The sequence below is a fragment of the Scomber japonicus genome, chromosome 9, assembly GCF_027409825.1.
Source record: "Scomber japonicus isolate fScoJap1 chromosome 9, fScoJap1.pri, whole genome shotgun sequence".
In the NCBI taxonomy this organism is placed as follows: Eukaryota; Metazoa; Chordata; class Actinopteri; order Scombriformes; family Scombridae; genus Scomber; species Scomber japonicus.
The window spans coordinates 1,482,403-1,492,001 of NC_070586.1; the positions used below are offsets into that span (position 1 = coordinate 1,482,403).

General features: G+C 44.9%; 2 non-coding genes across 2 annotated transcripts; one reads left to right on the forward strand and one right to left on the reverse strand.

Moving 5' to 3' along the window:
* Window positions 1–8,440: 8,440 nt before the first annotated feature.
* Window positions 8,441–8,522, reverse strand: trnas-gcu (transfer RNA serine (anticodon GCU)). Its single transcript has one exon. It is a non-coding gene; the product is annotated as a tRNA-Ser (tRNA).
* A 792-nt stretch (window positions 8,523–9,314) lies between these two features.
* trnaa-cgc (transfer RNA alanine (anticodon CGC)) lies at window positions 9,315–9,387 on the forward strand. The gene has a single exon. It is a non-coding gene; the product is annotated as a tRNA-Ala (tRNA).
* Window positions 9,388–9,599: the final 212 nt, after the last annotated feature.

The window sequence follows — 9,599 nt, forward strand, 5'->3', positions numbered from 1 at the left end:
TCTAATGTAATTGTCTTCTTTTTTCAAAAGAATCTCACTCTGTGTTCACACTGAGCTTACTCGCTCATTTTAAGGAATATCTGAATAAAATAAACACTGTCAGAATCTGCCGGCTTCTGTGTCTCTCACAGTGTTTTCAGTTTTTGGACAGGAGTTACGGTTTTCTCACAGTTTGCAATTGTTCGGGACCTTGTCAGAAGCCAAATTCTGGGGGGATTTTGAGAACTTACAAGCAGATTCTCAAATCGCCGTAGCAACCGTACGGCCTTAGCTGCCCTTAGCAACCGCAGGGCCTTAGCTGCCCTTAGCAACCTGTCGCTGGGCAGAAACTGAGCTGCTTTTTTGTGATTGGCTAATTCTACCTGTCTGTCTGTTTTGCCAGTTAACTGAGGTAGTATTGATACTCTCTCTCTCTATGTGTATATATATATATATATATGAATGATATTGATACAGGGTATGTATGAAGTGTAAAGTGCTGTAGTGTAGTGCTTAGAGTTAGTGCATGTTGCTACTGCCTTGTGCTCTGTGTGCTACTCTCTGCTTACATCTACTGTTACACTTGATACTGACCAGTAAGATGTAAATTGAAATAAATTGTGTACTTGTCCCGGCAGTAGCCCGTGGCACTCAACATTTACCTGGAATTTTCTAGTGTTATTTTATTCTTTAACTTACTTAATGATGCACACACACACACTCACACTCACACACACACACACACACACACACACACACACACACACACACACACACACACACACTAACCTGAGCCCATCTCTGCTGAGCAGTCAGTTGTATTCTTCTGCTGGAAGGAGACGGTGAGAAGCTGCTGCTGATGTTCAGACACAGCTGGTCGTCTGATGATGACATCATCAACTCACCTGGTCCAGGTAGAAGCTCAGCGCTGTCACACACACACACACACACACACACACACACACACACACACACACACACAGTCAGTTATTCTATCAGACATATTCATAATTAGAGAGGAACAGAACAGGAAGTTAAAGCTCCACAAACATTTAAGTTTATTATCAGACCAACAATAACCTGCTTCTTAACTCAAGTGTTTGTGGAGCTTTAACTTTCTTCTAGAGACGAGGAGAGGAAAGATCAAATATTCCTTTATTCCAAATGCTGCACACAACTGGAACAAACTAGCAGCAGAACTGTGAACATTTTTAAATCCAGGTTAGAAACATTTCTCTTCTCCTGAGCTTATGATTGAGCTCTTTTAAAGCACTTTACATTTTAATCTTTCATTTGCACTCTATGTCCTTTTAATGATTGGACAGATGGAAGGAAGGAAGGAAGGAAGGGAGGGAGGAAGGAAGAAGGGAGGGAGGGAGGGAAGGAAGGAAGGGAGGAAGGAAGGATGGATGTCTCTCTCTATGTCCTTTTAATGATTGGACAGATGGAAGGAAGGAAGGGAGGAAGGAAGGGAGGACAGAAGGGAGGAAGGGAGGAAGGAAGGAAGGGAGGACAGATGGAGGGAAGGAAGGGAGGAAGGAAGGCAGGACAGATGGAAGGAAGGGAGGAAGGAAGGAAGGGAGGACAGATGGAGGGAAGGAAGGGAGGAAGGAAGGAAGGACAGATGGAAGGAAGGAAAGACGGGTGGAAGGAAGGAAGGAAGGAAGGACAGATGGAGGGAAGGAAGGGAGGAAGGAAGGGAGGAAGGAAGGAAGGGAGGACAGATGGAGGGAAGGAAGGGAGGAAGGAAGGAAAGGAGGACAGATGGAGGGAAGGAAGGGAGGGAAGGAAGGAAAGAAGGAAGGAAGGACAGATGGAAGGAAGGAAAGAAGGAAGGAAGGACAGATGGAAGGAAGGACTGATGGAGGGAAGGAAGGGAGGAAGGACAGATGGAGGGAAGGAAGGAAGGAAGGAAGTCTCTCTCTCTATCAGTATGACAGTAGAAATAGAAAGAGCATCAGTTATAAAGAATAAAGAACATTCTGTAGATGAGTTGACTGATGGAGGGAAGGAAGGAAGGGAGGAAGGAAGGAAGGAAGGAAGGAAGGAAGGAAGGAATCCTGGACAGTAGTGAACATTAAAGTGAATCTAAATGAATCAGAAGTAGAAACATGATGTCTTACAGAGGAACAGCTGATGATGTTTTAATGTTTATCATGTTTTACTGTCACGTGAGGAAACGATCACTGACGTCATTCTGACTGAATCCGGTGTTTCGGTTTAAATGGTGACCGTGTTAATCAGTGACTGTCTCCTAAAAGCTTTAATAGTAGTTTAACATTAATGTCTGTTAACGTCATTTAATGAGTCACCAGATAACACGGTCACCGTTTACACCGAAACACCGTTAGCTCTGACTTTATTACACTAACACACAACAACACACACACGTGTACGAGAGAGAGTGTGTGTGTGTGTCTGTGTGTGTGTGTGTGTGTCTGTGTGTGTGTGTAGCCGCGTGCTAGCAGCAGCTGTTTCCGGTCAGTCTCTAAGCAACCGGCAGTTTGAGCTCGTGAATAAAAAAAACATATAAATTGAGAAAAAGATGAAAATAAAAACTCACCGTGAAACACACCGAACACTGAACCGGACACACGCGCGTGGAAACACGTTTCCTGGTACGTCACCGAAGCCCCGCCTCCTCCACAGCTGATCGTGTGGGCATGCGCAGTAGCGTCAGGGCTCATGGGTCATATCGAAGGAAATAAATAGTAAAAACTTTCTAGCAGCAAATTTATGAGATATAAAAACTTTTATTACATTTATTCTGAAACTACAAACAGACATGTTTTAAATAATGAGATGTTTCACTCTAATCACTGCAGCAAATACATCCTGTGTGTATTTTACTTTATACTCATATTAGTATTATGATGTGTTGGTCTGATTGAAATACAATAAAAATAATAAGTGATAAAATACATAATGTCTTGTTAAGTTAACTGACTGTCGCGCAGGATTAACTTGACGTGGAGAAGTATAAGAGGAGTGTCTATTCAATGTAATCATTTATTAAATGAACTTTCACATAAAGTACGGCTCTGTCCATCCGTCACCTTCATCAACTGCATACAACTGAAACTGAAGCAGCATGGCATACACGCAGGTATGAAAAACCGTAATACCCCACATATAACAGCCAACACTGTTAGGCTACCGTATTACAATATAAGAGCGCCATACAAAAATTATATTTAACATGTGTCCTAGACTAACGGAGCAGAGTGAGACTGTGAACAGATATAATCTTATTTATAGTAATGAACAGATGGATGACACACAGACCTTGTTCTCTCCTTCTAACGTCATGTTCTCCTGATGGAAGATAAAAACTTATAATCTTGAGAACAAATAAATAATTTTAAATTCTGCAGCAAACTCTGATCTCATGATGATTCAGATCAACTTTTATTAATCTGACCAGATTCTGATGTGACTGAGCTTTAATTCAACCTGCTCGTCTCTGACTCTTCCTGATAATGACTTTTTATTAATGAACATGACAGCAGGTCAACACTCACAATACTTATTTATTTATTTATTTATAAAAAACAACAGATTCAGATTTTTAAAGTTATATTGTGTATTTCTCTCGTTTGTCTGCAGCTTCAAACAATCTGAAGATAAATGACCTTTAACCTGAAAACATGTAGTATGCAGTATTACAGTAAAAGTACTGCAGTATTATAGTGATGTAGTATGCAGTATTACAGTAAAAGTACTGCAGTATTATAGTGATGTAGTATGCAGTATTACAGTAAAAGTACTGCAGTATTATAGTGATGTAGTATGCAGTATTACAGTAAAAGTACTGCAGTATTATAGTGATGTAGTATGCAGTATTACAGTAAAAGTACTGCAGTATTATGAGTGTAGTATGCAGTATTACAGTAAAAGTACTGCAGTATTATAGTGATGTAGTATGCAGTATTACAGTAAAAGTACTGCAGTATTATAGTGATGTAGTATGCAGTATTACAGTAAAAGTACTGCAGTATTATAGTGATGTAGTATGTAGTATTACAGTAAAAGTACTGCAGTATTATAGTGATGTAGTATGCAGTATTACAGTAAAAGTACTGCAGTATTATAGTGATGTAGTATGCAGTATTACAGTAAAAGTACTGCAGTATTATGAGTGTAGTATGCAGTATTACAGTAAAAGTACTGCAGTATTATAGTGATGTAGTATGCAGTATTACAGTAAAAGTACTGCAGTATTATAGTGATGTAGTATGCAGTATTACAGTAAAAGTACTGCAGTATTATAGTGATGTAGTATGCAGTATTACAGTAAAAGTACTGCAGTATTATAGTGATGTAGTATGCAGTATTACAGTAAAAGTACTGCAGTATTATAGTGATGTAGTATGCAGTATTACAGTAAAAGTACTGCAGTATTATAGTGATGTAGTATGCAGTATTACAGTAAAAGTACTGCAGTATTATAGTGATGTAGTATGCAGTATTACAGTAAAAGTACTGCAGTATTATAGTGATGTAGTATGCAGTATTACAGTAAAAGTACTGCAGTATTATAGTGATGTAGTATGCAGTATTACAGTAAAAGTACTGCAGTATTATAGTGATGTAGTATGCAGTATTACAGTAAAAGTACTGCAGTATTATAGTGATGTAGTATGTAGTATTACAGTAAAAGTACTGCAGTATTATAGTGATGTAGTATGCAGTATTACAGTAAAAGTACTGCAGTATTATAGTGATGTAGTATGCAGTATTACAGTAAAAGTACTGCAGTATTATAGTGATGTAGTATGCAGTATTGGTATAGGGTTTCCTCCCTTCCTTCTTCCTTCCTTCCTTCTTTCCTCCCTCCTTCCTTCCTTCTTTCCTCCCTCCTTTCTTTCCCTCCTACCTTCTTTCCTCCCTCCCTCCTACCTTCCTTCCTTCCTCCTTTCCTTCTCTCCTTCCTTCCTTCTTTCCTCCCTCCTTTCTTTCCCTCCTACCTTCTTTCCTCCCTCCCTCCCTCCTACCTCCCTTCCTTCCTCCTTTCCTTTTCTCCTTCCTTCCTTCTTTCCTCCCTCCTTTCTTTCCCTCCTACCTTCTTTCCTCCCTCCCTCCTGCCTTCCTTCCTCCCTCCTACCTTCCTTCTTTCCTCCCTCCTTTCTTTCCCTCCTACCTTCCTTCCTCCCCCCTCCTACCTTCCTTCCTTCCTCCTTCCTCCTTCCTCCCTTCCTTCTTCTCCTCCTTCCTCCTTCCTTCTCTCTCCCTTCCTTCTTCCTCCTCCCTCCCTCCTTCCTTCTCCCTTCCTTCTTCTCTCCTACCTTCCTCCCTTCCTTCTTCTCTCCTACCTTCCTTCCTTCATTCCTCCCTCCTACCTTCCTTCTTTCCTCCCTCCTTTCCTTCCTTCCTTCTTTCCTCCCTCCCTCCTACCTTCCTTCCTTCCTCCCTTCCTTCTTCTCTCCTACCTTCCTCCCTTCCTTCTTCTCTCCTACCTTCCTACCTTCCTTCCTTCCTTCCTCTCTTCCTTCTTTCCTCCCTCCCTCGCTTCTTCCCTCGTTTCCTTCCTCCCTTCCTTCTTCTCTCCTACCTTCCTTCCTTCCTTCCTCCCTCCTACCTTCCTTCCTTCTTTCCTCCCTCCCTTCCATACTAACTGCGGCAGGATGATGGTTTCTCTCTGACTGTCCATCATCCCATCAGCAGCCGTCGCCTCTCGTTCTTCTCCTGCTCCACTTCCTGTTGTTGACAGGAAGACTTAAAAATAGAGCTGTCAGTCAGCCTTTCCTTCTCTCCTTCCTTCCTTCTTTCCTCCCTCCCTCCTACCTTCCTTCCTTCCTCCTTTCCTTCTCTCCTTCCTTCCTTCTTTCCTCCCTCCTTTCTTCCCCTCCTACCTTCTTTCCTCCCTCCCTCCTACCTTCTCTCCTTCCTTCCTTCTTTCCTCCCTCCTTTCCTTCCTTCCTTCTTTCCTCCCTCCCTCCTACCTTCCTTCCTTCCTCTCTTCCTTCTTTCCTCCCTCCCTCCCTTCTTCCCTCGTTTCCTTCCTCCCTTCCTTCTTCTCTCCTACCTTCCTTCCTTCCTTCCTCCCTCCTACCTTCCTTCCTTCCTCCTTTCCTTCTCTCCTTCCTTCCTTCTTTCCTTCCTTCTTTCCTCCCTCCCTCCTACCTTCCTTCCTTCCTCTCTTCCTTCTTTCCTCCCTCCCTCCCTTCTTCTCTCGTTTCCTTCCTCCCTCCCTTCTTCCCTCGTTTCCTTCCTCCCTTCCTTCTTCTCTCCTACCTTCCTTCCTTCCTTCCTACCTCCTACCTACCTTCCTTCTTTCCTCCCTCCCTTCCTTACTAACTGCGGCAGGATGATGGTTTCTCTCTGACTGTCCATCATGTCATCAGCAGCCGTCGCCTCTCGTTCTTCTCCTGCTCCACTTCCTGTTGTTGACAGGAAGACTTAAAAATAGAGCTGTCAGTCAGCCTTTCCTTCTCTCCTTCCTTCCTTCTTTCCTCCCTCCCTCCTACCTTCCTTCCCTCCCTCCTACCTTCCTTCCTTCCTCCTTTCCTTCTCTCCTTCCTTCCTTCTTTCCTCCCTCCTTTCTTCCCCTCCTACCTTCTTTCCTCCCTCCCTCCTACCTTCTCTCCTTCCTTCCTTCTTTCCTCCCTCCTTTCTTTCCCTCCTACCTTCTTTCCTCCCTCCCTCCTACCTTCCTTCCTTCCTCTCTTCCTTCTTTCCTCCCTCCCTCCCTTCTTCTCTCGTTTCCTTCCTCCCTTCCTTCTTCTCTCCTACCTTCCTTCCTTCCTCCCCCCCTCCTACCTTCCTTCCTTCCTCCTTTCCTTCTCTCCTTCCTTCCTTCTTTCCTTCCTTCTTTACTCCCTCCCTCCTACCTTCCTTCCTTCCTCTCTTCCTTCTTTCCTCCCTCCCTCCCTTCTTCTCTCGTTTCCTTCCTCCCTTCCTTCTTCTCTCCTACCTTCCTTCCTTCCTCCCCCCCTCCTACCTTCCTTCCTTCCTCCTTTCCTTCTCTCCTTCCTTCCTTCTTTCCTTCCTTCTTTACTCCCTCCCTCCTACCTTCCTTCCTTCCTCTCTTCCTTCTTTCCTCCCTCCCTCCCTTCTTCCCTCGTTTCCTTCCTCCCTTCCTTCTTCTCTCCTACCTTCCTCCCTTCCTTCTTCTCTCCTACCTTCCTCCTACCTTCCTTCCTTCCTCTCTTCCTTCTTTCCTCCCTCCCTCCCTTCTTCCCTCGTTTCCTTCCTCCCTTCCTTCTTCTCTCCTACCTTCCTCCCTTCCTTCCTCCCTCCTACCTTCCTTCTTTCCTCCCTCCCTTCCTTACTAACTGCGGCAGGATGATGGTTTCTCTCTGACTGTCCATCATCCCATCAGCAGCCGTCGCCTCTCGTTCTTCTCCTGCTCCACTTCCTGTTGTTGACAGGAAGACTTAAAAATAGAGCTGTCAGTCAGCAGGTGAGCGAGGCACCGCTGGGACTCAAACCGCCGCTCAGGAGGATTAATTATAGTCATTTGCCAAAATTGTGACTTTGAAAGGCGGGCCGAGCGTCTGCGTGATTGAGCGAGTTCTGAACGGGAGATTTGAATCATGTGACGGCTCCGGAGGACGGGAGGTTTGAAGTGAACGAGATATTTTAACATGAAGGATCGAAGTAAACGCTGCTGTCCTAAACTGTGATTACTGCTTTTAGATCAGAGACTCACACACACGCTGACACACACACATCAGCTGCTGTCACTCTCTCACACGCTGACACACACACACACACTGACACACACAGACACACAGACACACACACATCAGCTGCTGTCACTCTCTCACACACACACACACACACACACACACACACACACACACATCAGCTGCTGTCACTCACACACACACACACACACACACACGCTGACACACACACATCAGCTGCTGTCACTCTCTCTCACACACACACAGACACACACACACACAGACACATACACGCTGACACACACAGACACAGACACACACACACACACACACAGACACACACAGACACTCACAAACACACACACACACACACACACACACACACACTCCTTAATACACACATATCAGCAGCTGCTGCAACCTATCAGTAATAAATTACTCTGTGACCATGGTGACATCACGGTGACCTCACGGTGACATCTCTCTGACATCACGGTGACATCACAGTGACATCACAGTGACATCCTCCATGAGTGAAGGAACATTTAAACTCTCATCAGATCTTAATGAACTCTTTTAGTTGGGAGGGTAAAAGAAAGTGGACACATGTAACAAGCTGTGATAGCTTCCTGCAATTTGGACCGTCTGTTCCCTCGTAGGTATGTGAGGAAGGTCTTTGGACACGGCTTACTTTTGGTCAGTGGTGCGTGGATTGATTTGGCCTCCTTGGCTGGATGAACTGAACTGAATTAATGGATGTAAATCCAGGCCTTGATGGTGGAGCCAGTTAGCTCGATGACGTGACAACACAGCTGACTAAAGTGGAGTTGCTGCGACGAGGATGGGATTCGAACCCACGCGTGCAGAGCACAATGGATTAGCAGTCCATCGCCTTAACCACTCGGCCACCTCGTCTGTTAACGAGCAGGTTGAAAGTCCATCTTCTCGCGTTTGTCGTGTTTGGACACGCTGTGAAACACAGTGAGGTCAGGTGACGTGACTGGAGGTGTGAATAGGTGAGACACCTCTTTGGAAGGATTGAATCATAGCTGGCAGTCTAACAGCCCGTTCACGCATACAGACGTGAACACTGGAGACACAGCAGGACGCCTTTCATTGTCAAACCAACTCTGATAAACTGCCAACGCTACCCAAAGGGAAGTTGAGGAAAGTTCAACTTGATGCAAAAGTTAAGAGAAAAAAAGGAGTGGGAAGAGAAATCAGGCTAGCAAAGTGCTTACAGTACATGTAGGAGAGCTCTCTTCATATGAATTCTTTGTTGCAGCGCACAATAAAGTTGAAGGCAATATTGCGTCCTCAAAGAAAGAAAGCCTTGTGGAGAATGCAGGCATCGATCCCGCTACCTCTCGCATGCTAAGCGAGCGCTCTACCATTTGAGCTAATTCCCCTGTCTTAAGTACTTCAAGACTGTCGATCGCTCTCTCCGGCAGTCTGGAAATGAGGCTTTTCTCGTTGGCTTGTAGTCATGTGAACGCGGAGGACTGAATTGAACAGGACTCCAACTCACGCGTGCAGAGCACAATGGATTAACAGGTTTTTACACACACCCGGAAGGTGTGGAGGGTCTAATTTGTACACTTTGAACCAAAGACAAAAAAGTTGTTCCACTTCCAGGAACATGAATCCTCCAGAGGGGAGGAAGGAAGCAAAGCGCAGCGAGGAGCTAGACGACCTCAGCTTCCTGCAGGGGAATTAGCTCAAGTGGTAGAGCGCTCGCTTCGCATGTGAGAGGTAGCGGGATCGATGCCCGCATTCTCCAGAAGGCCTTTACCTATTTCCTCAACTGACTAATTTGCAGCCCAACTCGTGAAAGAGATGGGCAATAAGAAAGGTCAGGATGAGGCATCGATAAATCAAAGACATTAGTAACGGACGGACATAGAGCGGGACGAGGACTGAGGTTCCAGGAGACCAGACTGTCGAGCACAGAGAGGCCTGGCTGCAGCGGTTGTTGAGTGGGGCCAGAAACCT